Here is an 18,142-nt window from a genome sequence, read left to right on the forward strand (position 1 = left end):
CTGAAGGTCTCAATGTCATCACAAGCGTCCTTATAAGCAGGAGAACCCCTCCTGGCTGTGGTCAGCAAGATGCAACAATGTGGTCAGAAAGCATGGAACAATGCTCAGAAACATGCAACATTGTTGGTTTTGCACATAGAGGAAGGAAGCCAAGAGCCAAGGAATTGGGCGGCTGTCACAAGCTGGGCAAGGCAAAGGAACATTTTCCTCTACAGCCCCCAGAAAGGAACACAACCCTGGTAACACTTTGATTTTAGCGTAATGAGCCTCAGATCGGACTTCTGACCTATGAAACTGTAAGATAATAAATTTGTATTGTTTAAGCAACTAAGTTTGTGATCATTTGTAATGGCAACAAGGGGAAACTAATCCAAATATTTCAGTTCCACCATCATCACTAGGTGCAGGCTGGAACTCAGAGGCAAAAGGGTCAACAGATGTGTGTCCTCCATCCTCTCGGCATTCTTTGGCGAGTCAGACAATGTGCTTTGGCTATGACACAGCTGGACCACAGTGGGACTGTGACCAGAGGAGGGACTCTGCCCCTCAACCTCTCACCACTCTCCATTTTTTGCCAGGAAAGTGGGAGAGTGGTCTTGCATAGGGTAGAGGTGGTGATAACCATTTGGGGCTCAGGCACAGATAGTCTGAGTTCAGATGTCAGCGTTAATGGGAATTTTGAAAAATGCTAACTTCCCTGACTTGGAGATGCCGGGGGAGTCTCTGAAACACCATGGGGGTCTCAGCCCTCCCACTGAGAGATAGGAAACCTCAGTTCCCAGCAAGTTCCTGGCCAACAACCCAAAGTTTTTGGAGTCATTTCCCAGACAATCTTTGTAGTTCTCTGGTTATATGTGTGATGTCTTTGTGCATGTAAAGCATAGCAAGGTGCAATTAATTCTCTAACTTCAGCATCCATCAATCACGTGGAGTGCTGGTTGGAACATAGATTGCTGGTCCCCACCCTGGGAATTTCTAATTCAGTAGATTTGAGGTGCAGGTTGAGAATTTTCTTTTTTCTTTTTTTTTTAGACAGAGTCTCACTTTGTCACAGAGGTTAAAGTACAGTGACACAACATAGCTCACTGTGCAGCCTTATGCACAACTAATTTTTTAAATTTTTTTACAGAGATGGAGAGTCTCACTCTGTTGCCCGGGCTGGTCTTGAACTCCTGGTCTCAAGCAGTCCTCCTGCCTTGACCTCCCAAAGAGCTGGGATTACAGGTATGAGCCACTGCCCAGTCCAAGAATTTGCATTTCTGTCCGTTTCCCAGGTAGTGCTGATGCTCCTGGTCTGAGGACCACAATTTGAGCACCATGGGAATAGTGGATAAGAGTTTAGGATTCAGGCCATCCTTGCTGCTTCCAGGTTGAATGATCTTGGACAGCTTACTTACATTTTGGAATTCTTAATTTTCTTAATCTATCAAATAGAGTAAATAAAACCCGCCTCCTAGGATTGTGATGAGGATTAAATATGATGATCTATGTGAAGGACTTAGCACATAGTAAGACCTTAATAGTTTCTATTATAATGTGTTACCATTATTATAATTAATGACAAGTTCCTAAGTAGCATACAAGGCACCAGAGGCACACCCATGGATAAGCCAACAGAGATGATAAATGTCCACTCACAAACCGCTCACCTCCCAACAGTGAGAGCTTTCTCCAAGTCTCCCGCCCATGGAATGTCATTTAACTTTGTAACTCAAAGGACTCCCAGAGGAAAGAGTCTGAATATAATGATTTACCCACAGAACAGAATGAAGAGGAAGCAGACAATTTTCAAATATTTTGTGAAAATTTGTCCAACAATAGAAAGAGGAAACTCATTTGGGTGTGATGCAATGGCTACAGAAATGAATAGACGTAAATTGGGCCAGGAGCAAACTAATTTGGAAATAATTTCAGAGAAGAAAAAGGAACTATGCCATGCTCTTTCCTCTGGGAAATCTGACAAGAAAGTAAGAACTTTGGTTTTTTCTCCTCCTTGTTCTGGGATAATTGGTATCATTATGTGAAAAAAGAAAAAGCCATCCGTGGAAGGACCCCATTTTCCTTCCGCTATGAGGAATTCATTCTCTGGGTCACAGCAGCAGCAGAACAGGATAGGTCACTGGGAAACTAGGACAGTCTTGTGATTTCCCCCATGGAAAAGTGTTTCTTTCCTGGTGACAGTTGGGCATATCAATGGACAATAACCCAGTGGAATAAAACTGCTGTAATAAACAGTGAATTTATTATAACATAACATGTGTATAATACAGTAAGTAGCATTAGGACTTTAATCATGCCTTTGTTTAAAAAAATTTTTTAAATAAAGAACTAGGCTGGGCACAGTGGCTCCCACCTATAATCTCAGCACTTTGGGAGACCAAGGCAGGTGGATCACCTGAGGTCAGGAGTTTGCAACCAGCCTGGCCAACATGGTAAAAGCCCGTCTCTACTAAAAATATAAAATTTACAAAATACAAAAATTAGCCAGCTGTGGTGGCACATGCCTGTATTCCCAGCTACTCTGGAGGCTGAGGCATGAGAATCCTTGAACTCGGGAGGTGGAGGTTGCAGTGAGCCGAGATTGTGCCACTGCACTCCAGCCTGGGTGTGTCTCAAAAAATGAATGAATGAATGAATGAATGAATGAATAACTGGAAAAGAGAATAGGTATAGAAAAGTTTGCTAAATGTATTTAGTAGTTGAAATCCCAGTAATCTGAGAGTCAACAGACTGAACTCAAGCCTGGGGTCAGGAAGCTCAGCCTCTCATCCCGGCATAGTCTGTTTGGTTGTGTGATCTGGAAGGATCTTTAGGTGTCAGTTCCTTACCAGTACAAGAAGGGATTGAGTAGATCACTAACATTTCTAAAACTTTCATTACCAAGTATCCTTTTATAAAAATCAGTTTTCAACCAAAAGACTTCACATTGTGAATAACTTTGTATAACCAGCTATTTAATTAAGTATCTTTGCTTGCACGGAGTAAAAACACATTAATAAAAATAGACTGTAGTATTAATTAATAATAGTTCTCATTTATTGGTACTTACTATGTGCTGAGCGCTTAGATTTCATGTGGTTCTTTCAACAATCCTGTGAAGGAAGTTCTATCATGATGCCAGGTGGACAGATGAGGGGAGTGAGGCTCAGAGAGTTTAAATGACTTGCCCAAGTCAGAAGTCTAGTAGGTGGTGTGGTAAACTGTGGTTTGAATGTGGGTCTTGAACCTCTGCAGTCTGGTGGTGGCACCTCACACAATGGTGGTGGCGTATTGCAACGCTCCAAATGGCTTGGGGTTGGATCTGTAAATTACCAGGAATTCAGACAATTTTCGGGACTGTCCACCCAGACATCACTCACAGAATTTCTCCTTCTCCATGGCGTCTGTGTTCTCCTCTCACTACCTACCTATCTTTCACAGTTCATGGTTACTTCTGCTCCCTCATCATGACAATTTGCCTGTTGCTCACCCAACCCCTATGACCGAAAATTCAGGCCTCACAGTCATTTGCCCTAGTCTGTGTTTCACCACTTAAATCTAAAGAGCAGGAATTTGATTGACCCAGGGCACGTTTTACATAAGGCAGTGCTGCAGGTTGTCAGGCATAGGACCTGAGATGCATCCTGAATGGTACAAAGTAAAGCAGGGTGGTCTGTGAATGGACCAATGTCCTTTAACAATTAATTAATAATAGCCTGATGAGTCCAGGAGTTCTAGACTAGCCTGGCCAATATAGTGAGACCTCATCTGTACAAAAAACAATTTTAAATTAGCTGAGCGTGGTGGCATGCACCTGTAGTCCCAGCTACTCAGAACGCTGAGGCAAGAGGATCACTTGAGTCCAGGAGGCAGAGGCTGCAGTGAGCCGAGATTGTGCCAGTGTACTCCAGCCTGGGCAATACAGCCAGACTCTGTCAATAATAATAATAATAATAATAATAGCTACTACTTATTTTTGCTTTTTAAGTTAGAGGCTTTTTACCAGGATTTTCTCTTTATAGCAACAATCCAGTGAGGTAGAAACTATATTGGTCCCTTTTCACATAAGTAATTTACCTAAACTAGTAAATGGCAAATCCCAGGATTCAGATTCAACTTTTTTGTTTTTTGGTAACTACTTCATTGATAAATAACTGGGCTGAGTGTGGTGGCTTATGCCTGTAATTACAGCACTTTGGGAGGCTGTGGCAGGAGAATGGCTTAATTCCAGAAGTTCCAGATGAGCCTAGGCTACAATTAAAATATCAGCCAGGAGTGGTGGTATACACCTGTAGTCCCAGCTACTGAGTTGGGGGCCGAGGCTGGTTGATCACATGGGCTGGGGAGGTTGAGGCTACAGTGAATTGTGATCATGCCACCTTACTCCAGCCTGGGGGAATGAGTGAGACCCTGTCTGAAAAAAGAAAAATTAACATGCTATACAACTCGCCCATTTAAAGTATACAATTCAATGATTTTTTTGATAATTACAGACTTTACAATCATCATCACAATCCATTTCAGAACAATTTCATCACCTCAACAAGAAATCCCATCCCCTTTAGCAATTTGCCTCATTTCCTCACAGTACCCCCTCCACCAACCAGCCCTAGGCAACCACTAATCTGCTTTGTCTCTATATGTCTATTCTGGACATTTCATATAAATGGAATCATAGAATAAATGACCTTTTGTGACTGGTTTCTTTCACTTAGCATAATATTTTCTTTCTTTTTTTTTTTTGAGATGAAATCTCGTTCTTGTCCCCCAGGCTGGAATGCAATGGTGTGATCTCGGCTCACTGCAACCTCCGCCTCCCGGGTTCAAGCAATTCTCCTGCCTCAGTCTCCCAAGTAGCTGGGATTGCAGGTGCCTGCTACCACACCCAGCTACTTTTTGTATTTTTAGTAGAAATATTGGCCAGGCTGGTCTCGAACTCCTGAGCTCAGGTGATCCACCTGCCTCAGCCTCCCAAAGTGCTGGGATTACAGGAGTGAGCCACCGTGCCTGACCCCCACTTATCATAATATTTTCAAAGTTCATTCATGTTGTATAGCATATATCTGTAGTTCACTTTTTATAGTTGAATAATATACCATTGTATGGATATTCCATGTTTTGTTTTTTAGTTGGTGGACATTTCTTTCCACTTTTTACCTATTACGAATAATGCTACGATGAACATTTGTTTACAAGCTTTTGTGCGGATGTATGTTTTCATTTCTCTTGAGTAAACAGATAACTAGGAGTGGGAAAATCTAGGCACTTTGAGTCTACTGTACTTATGGGCATGGTAAGCTTCTTGAAGTCTGGCCGGTCTAGGGTACAGATAGCTTACCAGTCAGTATTGTCTATATCTTTTTTTTCTTTTTTTTTTTTTTGAGACAGGGTCTTGCTCTGTCACCCAGACTGGAGTGCAGTTGTGCAATCATGGCTCACTGCAGCCTTGACCTTCCAGGTTCAAGCCATCCTCCCACCTCAGCCTCCCCAGTAGCTGGGACTATAGGCATGTGCCACTGTGCCTGGCTAAGTTTTGCATTTTTTGTAGAGATGGTATTTCACCATGTTATCCAGGCTGGTCTTGAACTCCTAGGCTCAAGCAGTCTGCCTCAGACTCCCAAAGTGCTGGGATTATAGGCATGAGCCACTGTGCCCAATTGGCTGTATCTTAACTTAATTAAAATTTCTAAGTGAATGAATTTTGCTTAATATATATAATTGAATATTAAATAACCAGGGTCACCTAGTTTGTTTATAATATTTTAAGGATCTTCATTATCACTTTAGAGACCCATAAATATGTTGACTACACATACCTATATAATAAATACATATATAAAGTATCCACTATGTGCCAGGCATTGTGGTAGGAACCCAAGAACCAACAAAATAAAAAGGCATAGTGTTGAAAATTATCCTGAAATCCACATGTGCATTCTAAATTCTACCCAAATCTCTTTATTATTGTATGCTTTATGTATGCCAATATTTGCTAAATATACTTCTCTAGAAGAGTATATCATCCTACGGCAAAAAGTCTTCTACACTTCCTGAATAGGCTTCTTCCCTATGGAGTAATGATAGAGGTCCATGATTTCTTTCACCCAAAATAGACCTTTAAGACAAACTCAACTGTTTCCTTATTTCACCAAGAATTTTTCTGTTTCTATTGCTTTTTTTTTTTTTTTTTGACAGGGTCGTGCTCTTCTCCCAGGCTGAAGTGCAGTGGCGTGATCTCAGCTCACTGCAACCTCAGCCTCCCAGGTTCAAGCAATTCTCCTGCCTCAGTCTCCTGAGTAGCTGGGATTACAGGCACTCACCACCACGACTGGCTAATTTTTTGTGTTTTCAGTGGAGACAAGGTTTCACCATGTTGGCCAGTCTGGTCTCGAACTCCTGGCCTCAAGTGATCCACTCGCCTCAGCCTCCCAAATTGCTGGGATTACAGGCTTAAGCCACCTCACCCAACCTCCATTGCATTTTAAGTGAGACAGTGACACAAAATATGACTCATAATTTAATATCACAATTAATCAGTTTACTTATTAAGAGTTATTACATGAAACACATGACAAGTGTTTTTCCTTTTCCTTTACCTTGTGGTATGGATTAATATGTTACCAAGTGCCACTCTGTTGCTTCAAAACATCATTCTAAAATAGGTTAACATTATAAGAAGTCTTTTTTTCCCTTTTCTTTTTAACATTGGTGCCTCTTCCCTTGTGATATGCTCTGAAAATAATTTAAGTGGAAGAGAAATAAAGGCCAATTTAATCTGAGAACCTAGTTTCTAATACTGATTTGGGGTCAGAATGTACACATTCTTCCTTTAAGAAAAAAAAAGTAAGGACAACAAACATAATACAAAGATTTTCTATTTTTTTAGGTTGGTGAAAAAGTAATTGTGTTTTTCCCATTGAAAGTAAAATCTGCAATTATTTTTGTACCAACCTAATAATAGCAACTTCTCACCCTACTTCTCTAACCAAGTGAAAATTTCCAAAACCAGATGGACTTAAACTCCTTTTTTTTTTTTTTTTTTTGAGATGGACTCTCACTCTGTCACCCAGGCTGGAGTGCAGTGGCCCTATCTCGGCTCACTACAACCTCCGCTTCCCAGTCTCAAGCGATTCTCGCCTCAGCCTCCCGAATGGCTGGGATTACAGGCGCCTGCCACCACGCCTGGCTAATTTTTGTATTTTCAGTAGAGACAGGGTTTCACCATGTTGGCCAGGCTGGTCTCAAACTCCTGATCTCAAGTGGTCGGCCCACCTCGGCTTCCCAAAGTGCTGGGATTACAGGCATGAGCAACTGTACCAGGACCATTTTGCTTTTTCTGAAGGCCAAATGAGTGTTCAATAATACACAAGTTAAAAATGATTAACAAATCCCACCCCCCTTGTTTTTTTGGAACAAAATCTTGTTCTTCTGACCAGGCTAGTGCAGTGGCATAATCATGGCTCACTGCAGCCTCAACCTCCCAAGTAGATGGTTCTACAGGTTTGTGCCACCACACTGGGCTAATGTTTTTATTTTTTATTTTGTAGAAAGAGTCTCATTATGTTGCCTAGGTTGGTCTTGAATTCCTGGGCTCAAGCTCATCTTGGTCTCCCAAAGTGCTGGGACTGAATCCTTTTTTGGAAAGACCAAATCTATTTACATATTACCGCATGGAAATTTTTTCATTGAGCCTTATAACAATGTTTCCTCATTCAGGTACAAAGAGTATATTCAGAAACTTAGAAAGAAAAGTCTTGATCTGCCTATGAGTGAGATTCTTTTGGAAATAACAATATTTTTCTTTTAAATATATTTATTTATTTATTGAGATGGAGTCTCGCTCTATTGCCCAGGCTGGAATGCAATGGCGTGATCTTGGCTCACTGCAACCTCCGCCTCCTGGGTCTAAGCGATTCTCCTGTCTCAGCTTCCTGAGTAGCTGTGATTACAGGTGCCTGCTACCACGCCCGGCTAATTCTTTGTATTTTTAGTAGAGAAGGGATTTTGGCATGTTGGCCAGGCTGGTCTTGCACTTCTGACTTCAGGTGATCTGCCCACTGCGGCCTCCCAAAGTGCAGGAATTACAGGCCTGAGTCACCACCCTTATTTATTTTTGATTATAAGAGTACTATTTGCTGTTTATTTATTTTTTCTAATAAACACTGATCTTTACAGAATGGTTAATTTGCTTTAAGATAGCCAATCCCTCCCTTCCCCTCCCTTCCTGTCCCCTTTCCTTTTATTTGGATAGACTCACTGTGTTGCCCAGGCTGGAGTGCAGTGGCATGATCTCGGCTCACTGCAACCTCTGCCTCCTAAGTTCAAGTGATTCTCCTGCTTCAGCCTCCTGGGTGTGTGTCACCACACCCAGCTAAATTTTTTTTAATGTATTTTTAGTAGAGATGGGGTTTCGCCATGTTGGCCATGTTGGTCTCGAATTCCTGACCTCAAGTGATCTGCCCACCTCGACCTCCCAAAGTGGGATTACAGGCATGAGCCATGGCCGCCTTCTGTTTCTTAAGGTATTTCAGGTATTGAGTAAGACTTAGACTACTTTTAAATTAAATCGATGCACTTTCTGTTTCCTCCTCCTCCTCCTCCCCTTCTTCCTTCTAAGCGGTAACACAGTTAAAAATTGAAATAAAAGGGCTTGTTTGGAGGAGAGTTGAGCAAAGAAACTACTTAGAAGAAGCTATTTCCCTCATTCACTCACTATATTATATTCAACATAAATGTTTTAGTGACAAAGAATCATCTTGATAATATGACCTATAATGGAGAAATATTCCAGTGTGAATAGACAGGTGCCTGGATGGTGGTGAAGAAACCAAGGAAGATCAGAGGACCACAGCACCTAGCTGTTTCCTAGGTCACATCTACTAGGTCTGCAAACTATTACTTGAAAGAAGAAACAAGGAGGGAAATGGCATGAAAGACCAGCTGATGACAATAACCTCTGATAAAAAAGCAGCCAGTCTTCTTTGTCATCCTCTAAGCACCATGTATGAAATTCATCTGTAGGAAAGGTAGTGATCAAGAAAAAGGCAGAGAGCAAAAGTACTTTGCATTCTGTTCAGTCTTTTTAGTGCCTAGTGTAGCACCCGGTAGGGTAGGTAGGTACCCATTCAATATCAGTTTAATAATGACAGACATGCAACCAACAAAATGTTCTTAATAGCTCCCTCTACCCTATTCCTCACCACTCCAATCCCACTTCCCTGGGCTGACCCTACCTAAATGATCTGTTTCATAAAGGATTGACTCAAATTCTCTCTCTGAGTTGAACTCATCACACAGGTTACCTATATCCTAAAGCTAAAGTTAGAGGGGGAAATATTACTTAAAAATCTCAAAATAAAATTAAGTGGAAGCAAAAGAAAGCAGTTAATTTGCAAGAGTCTACACTGATAGAGCATGGCAAGTGAAAAAAGCTGTAAGTTCACTTCACTGGTAACTGAATTACATAGTGGAATTCACTGCCCAGTTTAGTAACTAAGTCTGTTGATCATTAAAAAACTTTCACAGGAGAAGGGAAAGATGAAGCCTGCAATACTCAAGTTTTCCACTTCCTTTTTGGAGATGGAGTCTCGCTCTTATTGCCCAGGCTGGAGTGCAGTGGTGCGGTCTCGGCTCACTGCAGCCTTTGCCTCCCGGGTTCCAAGATTCTCCTACCTCAGTCTCCTAAGTAGCTGAGACTACAGGCATGTGCCACCTCACCTAGCTAATTTTTGTATTTTTAGTAGAGATGGGGTTTTGGCATGTTGCCCAGGCTGGTCTCGAACTCCCGACTTCAAATGATCCTCCTGCCTTGGCCTCCCAAAGTCCTGGCATTACAGGCATGAGCCACCGTGCTTGGCCTTCCATTTCCGTTTTCTTATGCATAATTCTTTTTGCTTTTCTGGTTGATTTGAAAAGACACTAAGAAGGAAATACTGCAACAAATACAATTACTCCTAACTTGGAGACTGACACAAAAGTTGCTTAGTTATAGTAAGTAGCTTGTTCTGCATTTTACCCAAAAAGCCAAGAGTAGATTTTTCAATCATTTGTTGAAACATGGCTATCACCTTCAAAAGTAAAAAATAATTATTTCTCCAGCATAACTGTAAAACTATCACAAAAATGGGCACCAACATTTCTATGAATGTGGTGAGATTTTAGATAATTTTTTGAATAAGATAGGTAAGTGTAAACATAAAAATATATACTTTTTAGATTAAATGGGCATGCATTTTATTTATTTATTTATTTATTTATTTATTTATTTATTTATTTATTTATTGTGAGACAGAGTCTTGCTCTGTCACCCAGGCTGGAGTGCAATGGCACGATCTTGGCTCACTGCAACCTCTGCCTCCCGGGTTCAAGGGATTCTTGTGCCTCAGCCTCCAGAGTAGCTGGGACTACAGGTGCATGCCACCACACATTTTTGGAGAGTGAGTTTCAGATACCATGAGATTTTACTTCAAAATGCTTTAGTATACATCTCTTGAGGACAAGGACATTTTCATACATAACCACAATGCTATCATCACACCTAATAAAATTATTTACAATTTTTTATAATATTCAAATTGTTACAGTTGCTCAAAAAGTCTTCTATAGATTCATTTTAATGTTTCTTTTAATCCAAAATTCAAAGGTCACATGTTGCATTTAGTTGTAAAGTTTGTTTCAGTCTCTATTTTAAATTTAGTTTTTAATTTGTAATTGACACATAATCATCCATATTTATGGGGTAAAATGTGATGTTTCAATGGATGTATACATAGTATAATGATCCAATCAGCATAATTACCAAATGCATCACTTTAAACATTTGCATCTAGATAATCCTCCTGCCATATTTTTTTAAATGACACTGATTTATCTGAAGAATACAGGCCAATGGTCTTGTGGAATGTCCTGCATTCTGAGTTTGTTTGAGTGCTTCCTCACGAACATTTTTGGCAAGAACATTTCATATGTGATGTTTTGTACTTCTTATAGAATCATATATGTATGTAAATAGTGTCTAGTTGTCCCAGTATTGCTGGTAATAAATTTGATCACATGGCTACGTGGGTGAATCATGTGGGTGATTGCCATTATCTCTTTACTGTAAAGGTCCATTTTTCACTTCAGAATTCATGTGTGATGTATAGAGTGATTTTTAGGACCACATACTCATCAACATTTTCCCCACATTTGGCATCTATTGATAAGCTGCCTAATTTATTTACTTATTTATTTTTTGAGACAGGGTCTTGCTCTGTTGCCCAGGCTGGAGTGCAGTGGCACAATCACAGCTCGCTGCAGCCTCTATATCCCTGGGTTCAGGTGATCCTCCCACATCTGCCACCCAAGTAGCTGGGACTACAAGTGCATGCCACCATGACCACCTAATTTTTGTATTTTTTGTAGAGACGTAGTTTTGCCGTGTTACGCAGGCTGGTCTTGAATTCCTGGGCTCAAGTCATCTGCCCGCCTCGGCCTCTCAAAGTGCTAGGATTATAAGCTTGAGGCACTGTGCCTGGCCTATCTAAATAAATCATTATACTGGAAGCTGCAAAATGGTGATTTTCTAATGTTATTATTTCTCCTACATGTATTAGCTGAATTATTCTGTAAGGAAGAGCTTTATGTTTTTCCTTTGATACGCAGATTTCATTTCAGTTTAAACACTAAGATAAGACAAAAAAGCCTTTCCCAAGATTTCTTCAAGTCTCCAGATCTAGCTTGTCTACTAGAGCAATTTAGGATGACAGTCTTGCAGGTGGGAGGCAGGAGATGGGGTAGTTAATAATAGACCCCTGGCTCTGCATGTTTTACAGGAAAATAATGAATAAGAAAGTAATAGTTCTCTTTACATGCTTACATGATTCTAGACAATACTGGCAGCAATCATCAGAGATGGTATAGCAGCTACTTCCATAAAGCATAGAGTACTAGGAACTCCTTAATTTTTGCATTATTTTGTAGTTATCATGCTGCCTTACAGATTTTAAATTATTGACATTTTGTCCATGTTCCCTCCACTCACAAGGTGACTGACCAGCAGTTTCTTCCACACTTCAGAGATAGGATAACAAAAATAGGCCCTCTTGCTGTGTCTTCTGTCATTCTCACAGGACATCTAGAGCCTGGATTCAGAAAACATCTTACTTTCTATAGCTCCATACCAAATTGTCCTCTCTCCTCTCTCCTGCCCTTGTTCGAACAGCAACTCCACTTTTTCCATGTCAAGTAGCGTTGATTAAGTGTCTGCAGGTCATTTCTTCTGGTCATCTTTGTAAGTTCCAAGTAGCCAGTAAGTGCTGAATGCTTACTCTGTATCCAGAACAGAGCTAGATGCTACAAAGGGTCCTATATTTAAAGGACTTAGTCCCTATCTTCAAAGAGGTTATCTGAATGGTGAGATAAAAATCACCGAAAAATGGAGCTGAAAGATAATCTAAGCTTGTGGGGGTATCTATGAATGGTTTTTAGAGGATTGGTACAAGAAACTTAAAGAACTGGTGCAGAAATTTGCAGTATCTGTGTTGTGCTGGGGCAAGTGTCCATGGATTTTATGAGTTTCAATGAGGGTTGTGACCCTATCCCTCCACCATAAAACATTAACAATGACCAAGAGAGACAAGTTGGACTAGCTATACAGTAGCTATTTCTCTTTGCTGATGTTTCCCATGGTAAATGGTAGTCCATCATGCTAGAAAATACATTGTCAGCGCCAAAATATAGATTGAATTCTATGATTGGGTTTTGGACATTCTTTCTTGCCATTTAAACGTGACTTAGCGTTATTAATTAAAGCACTCAAGGCTCATCGTGACATTCATAGGTGATTCTGTTCTTTTTAATTTTTTACGGGTACATAGTAGGTGTATATATTTTGGGGTACATATTTTGTTACAGGCATGCAATGTGAAATAAGCATATCATGAAGAATGGGGTATCTATCCCCCTCAAGCATTTATTTTTTGAGTTACAATCCAATTACACTCCATAGGCAATTGAAATCTTATGCCTGAGAGAAAATTGGAAATAGGGCTGCCCCACTAATCTGAAGTTTGGTTTGGAACTGAGTACTGCATCAGGACACATTAACATTATCTTCATTCTTGTTGATAATGTTCTCTTTCTTTAGTATAGCTAGGGTGAGTTTGCAAAGCCCTTTCATGTCCTATGACCCACTGACCCAGTGAGATTGACAAGGCAAGGATTGTTAGTATTACTTTATTAAACAAAACAAAACAGGATATAAATGGTACAGCTGGGTGTCAAAACGATTTTCTCCAATCCCTTCTTTCTCCAGCTTATCTTGCTCTCTTAACCAGGGCAGCATTTGAGGTGGGCTTCTAGGCAGATGAATTCAGTTATAGTTTTCAGCTGTGTAATGCTGACAAAACATGCTTCTATTTTAGGTCTTCCGTGGAGGTAGGCTTGAGTGCTAGTTTTGGACTTTCTTCAGACTTTTGCTCAGTCTATGATACTGTACTGACCTTGCAAAGCCCTTCTAGTTCCCTGCATGAACATTTCAAGGGCAAAGTCATAAATGGCCATCTTAATGGGCTGGTCATCATCTCAAATTGTGATCCTAGGAATCAGATTCCTGGTTTTCTACATCAGTCCTGCATAATATGATACGATATGATAGAAGCTACATAAGTAATTTTTCATTTCCTAGTAGCTATATTAAAAAAGGAAAAAGCAGGTAAAATCAGTTCTAATAATCTATTTTATTTAACACAAATATCCAAAATATTACCACTTCAACATGTAATCACTATACAAATTAAGATATTTTGCTTTTTTTGTACTAAGTCTTTGAAATTCAATGTGTGTTTAACATCTATTTCACATCGCAGAACTAGCCACATCTTATGTGGCTAAATGGCTAGCAGTCACTGTACTGGAAAACACAGGGATAGAAAATTCTTCTAGAAAAAAATACAGTGAAGAGAAAGCAGCTCCTTTCCCTCTACTGATAATGGAGAATGAGTTAGGCAGTGATTCTTTTATTCTGACATTAATCATCATAATTTATCAGTCATACATCATCATAGAGAACCTCTTCACATCACAGCAAAATTAACAAAATTACTTTCCAGTGACCTAGTGAAAATGGAAGAGGTTCTCATTCCATTGAAGAGATGAGAGGGGGTGAATGAGAAACATTTCCTTTATATGGCAGATGCGGGAGTTTCTTGATGATGGGGAGAGCTTCTAGACCTTACAAAATGTTGAATAGGATGATCCATACACACAGGCAGAGAAAACAGGCTATGATAGAGATGGGCTACAAGGTGTGCATGCTCCAAAAATATGGTCATGTATCCTGCTATATGCCTGACAAACCTTCCATTAAAACATCTTTTTAACAAACTTTTTTTTTTTTTTACACATCTACTAAAATGTGCAGAAAGAAGAGTAAGTCCTTCTGAGTCAGGGGAGGTAGAGAGCACAAGCATGTATAAGACATAGATGCTGCCTTCAGTGAAGGTCTCCAAGGGAAGACAGTGGATAAGACAGGTAGGAGATAAATGTCCATTATATGATGAAGATGAAAATTGTCCAACTGGATCTTCAGAAAACCCCTGTTAATATTCCATTGTTTCTGAGTTAGAAGCACATGAAATAATTACCCTTCACTATTTACCAGTTACATAGGCATACACTGATTTGTTGAATTTGCTTGAAAAGTAGAGCCGAAGATCCTTTGAAAATGGAAGAAGTTATCATGGGGGAAGAGACGAGAGGGGGTGAATGAGAAACATTTCCTTTATATGGCAGATGTGGGAGTTTCTTGATGATGGGGAGAGGCAGCTTAAGGTATTAGGCACTAGACTCCAGCGCCCAGTGACCAGGGGATAATGCTGAAAGAGAAGGGAGGGCAGGAGCGAATATCGTGAACACAAACTTTGTCTATTTCAAGAGCTTTGCCCCTTCCTGGACTGGTATTAAATGCATATCTGAGCAGGTAAATGCAGTGCACGTGTTTACATTGGGGAGGTAGCGGAGAGTAGTAGTTTAGGTCTAGGGTTCAAGAGTCAGCTATTTGTGTGACTTTGGAGGAAGTAATTTAACCGCTTTGTACCCCACCACCCCCAGTTTTCTAATAAGTAAAAAAAAGTCTTAATAGGATTTAATTAGGTGCTATACAGAGTTTAGACCAATGCCTGACATATGGCATTCATCCAATAAATGTCAATAATTGTGATTCGTTTTGGCATTATGTCAGTAATAACTATTAGATATGATGCTCCTCTAATTTGTTCCTAAAGTTGCATAAGACTCGACTCTATATTAAGGAATCCTGCTAAAAAGTAGACATATTCTAATGAGAATCTCCTTAAGATGGCAAAACTGGGGCAAAGAGATGAAAATGACTTGCCCAAGGGCTCAGAGGCTGCTCCTAAAATGGGGAGAGAGGCTATTTAAGGCAATGGTGATGGATTTCCCCAAAGACAAGGGTTTGATACACGTAGAGTATGGAACCGGAATCCAGGCTGTACCACTTAACTCGAGGCGTCATTTGGGAAGTTACCTGATTTCTCTGAGCCCTGGATTGTGCACCTGCCAAATAGGTATAATAAATATACCTACAGTTGGTGAAACTCAATAGCATGAAGTATGAAAACTGCGTGTGGTCTGGGCCCAATAAAATCAGCCTCTCCATTGATTATTATCATTATTATTACTATTGTTATAACAGATCTTTAGGCGGCGTCAGGAAGTGCCTGTCTGGGATGCTATAATGCGTTTGGCTCACCACTATGCCCCAGCTCCTGGCACCCAGTAAACACTCAGGAAACGTTTGAGGAATGAATATACGTCATTTGAGGCAAGAGAGGGCAGTCGGCTGACTGCCTCCGGGCTTAGCTCTCCCCTCCTCGCAAAAGCTGGAGCCCGAAGCAGCCCGTAACCCGGGAGCCCAGGCACTACTTGGCAGCGGGTGAAACCCACCTCGCCCCAGTCGGAGCTGTTGGAGAGCGCCCCGCCTGGACGCGCATCTCTGTGTGAGCGGCTCTCTCCCAAGCCCTTATTTTTCTGGTTTGCGGTTTATTTACTTAAGCATTTACAGCTCCCAGGAGCAGAGGGACTGCTAGAGGTAGGGTCAGGACTGAGGTCGCGGTATGTATTTTCTGCCTCCCAATCTCAGAGCCCGCAAGTCACAACACGGCTCCTTTATTTGTGCACCGGAGAGGTCTGCGTTTCTTTACCTCCTGAGGGGCGACAAAAGACACGCAACTCGGGCTCAGAAAAGTGCTCTCACGCGACTTGCCTGTGTCTCCGCTTGCGTGGACCGTCGCTCCCAGGCTTGGTTTTTCGTGCAAACCCGAGCAGGGCGGAGCAGATTAAATAAAGACAACCTCGCGCCTTTAATCCTTGACCGCAAACACTGGCGTTTTTGTGCCCCGGATTTCTGAAATTCTTGGCTCGGGACCCAAGGCAGGGGGAGGGTGGGCTTGTAAAAACTTCCCAAAGCAGAAATCCGAGCTCCTAGCCCCTCCCCGGCCCCAGTGACACCTGGATTCCAGGGAAGGGGGGCAGCCGGAGGAGAGGCGTCCCCAAGGGTTGCGGGCGCTTCCCAGGGGTGCTTTTGGATGGCAGGCTCCAAGACCTACCCACCCAGCCAAGGTACGGGACAAGCAGCCTGAAAGCCTCGCAGGACGCCCCTCCCCTGTCCCCGCGCGCGTCTATTTAGGGCCCAGCCCGGGCGCCCAGGGGGTTCTGGGACTTGTAGTCCCTCCCCGCTGCCTCAGGCGCCGCCACCACCCGGTACTCGGACTACATTGCCCAGGGAGCTTCCCGGCCTATATAAGACGCCCGGAGCCGCTTCAAAGTGCAGTAACCATGTGGATGTGCTGCTGAAGCGTTTCCTCAAGCTCGCTGGGGTGGGAGGAGAGGAGGAGGAGGAGGAGGTGGTGGTGGAGGAGTAGGCAGGGGGTGGAGAGAGAGAAAGCGCACGCCGAGAGGAGGTGTGGGTGTTCCGCTTCCATCCTAACGGAACGAGCTCCCTCTTCGCGGACATGGGATTACCCAGCGGCTGCTAACCCCTCTCCTCGCCCTGCTCCCCCAAACCGGCGTGGCTCCCCGGGCACCAAGGTAGCGGCTGGGGCCGGGCAGAGGGCGCGGGGAGTTGGCACTGGCTTCCCCGGCGCAGAAGTTTTTGCCCCGGTCTCGGGGAGATATCGATGGATGTGCATGCACTTGGCATGCATTTGGGGGTTCCTTTACTGCGGGCAGTGTTTTTGGAGGAGCTCATTTGAGGCTTAAAAAACAAATATCCTCGACTCTAGTGCGTGGCTTTGGGGGCTCCCTATTCTGGACTGGTGTGGCATTCCCCCAAGTTGGAAACTGTTGCTGCAGCTGCAGGAAATAGTTTTTTTTTTTTTTTCGGAGAGAGGTTGTGGGGGTGTCATATGTGAGCCTGCTCAAGGAAATAATCTTTCTAAAAATGTAGCCCTCTCTTGCGCTCCATGGTTGGGAGAATAATGCATGTGTGGGGGGCCCCCGTGGGGAGGGTTTTTAAAAACGGAAGAAAACCGGGGAAGCGGTGAGGGATGAAGTGTGGACGAAGCTCATGTCCAGTGAGGATGCGGGCTTCGGATACTTGGCCTCCTCACCGGGAAACAAGTGCTTTGGGATCTGCCAAACACTTCCCTTAGTTCCAGCCTCCCGCACGTTCGAAGTTTGTGCGTGCCTAGTCTCACTTGTCAGTTACATCCTGGAAATAAGAGTAGTTACCTGTAATCGTCGCCCAAGCGATCCCACCAACCTGCCTGCCAAATTTGGAGGGTGGGGTGGGGAGGGGTCTCCCCAGGGAAGGAGGCTAAAGAAGTTGGAAACTTGTAATTTGGAGCACTTCTGTTAGAGACTCATCTTCCGCGGTCTGGTACTCAGTCTTCTTTCTTTCTAAATATTTAGGAGCGACTACAGAGGAGCAGGATTTGCACCCCTCGCTGGGCTTGTTTTGGCAACAGAGTGCCTGACCCGGGTCAGGTGAGTGTGGAAGCCTGAGTGCTATAGTCAATAATGAGTTTTTGTCCTAAGCCTATTTTAAGTTCTATCTAAATCGCCAGTGAGGTGGGGGATAAGAAAGAAAAAGAAACTCCGTGGCTCAGCCTTCAAAATTTGCCTCTGCCTTTGGTGAGGGCTTTTGGGAGCAGAGGTCCAGTGG

At 42.4% G+C, this 18,142-nt stretch overlaps 1 protein-coding gene across 1 annotated transcript in view; it reads left to right on the forward strand.

The window, feature by feature from the left end:
• The first annotated feature begins 16,806 nt into the window (after nucleotides 1-16,806).
• The window catches only part of ITPR1 (inositol 1,4,5-trisphosphate receptor type 1), a 355,422-nt gene continuing 354,086 nt past the window's right edge, over nucleotides 16,807-18,142 (forward strand). The window contains exons 1-2 of the mRNA XM_077993346.1: nucleotides 16,807-17,067; nucleotides 17,890-17,964. The gene's annotated coding sequence lies outside the window, so the exon portion shown is untranslated. The remainder of the gene's footprint in view (nucleotides 17,068-17,889; nucleotides 17,965-18,142) is intronic.

Source organism: Macaca mulatta, chromosome 2 (genome assembly GCF_049350105.2).
Source record: "Macaca mulatta isolate MMU2019108-1 chromosome 2, T2T-MMU8v2.0, whole genome shotgun sequence".
Lineage (NCBI taxonomy): Eukaryota > Metazoa > Chordata > Mammalia > Primates > Cercopithecidae > Macaca > Macaca mulatta.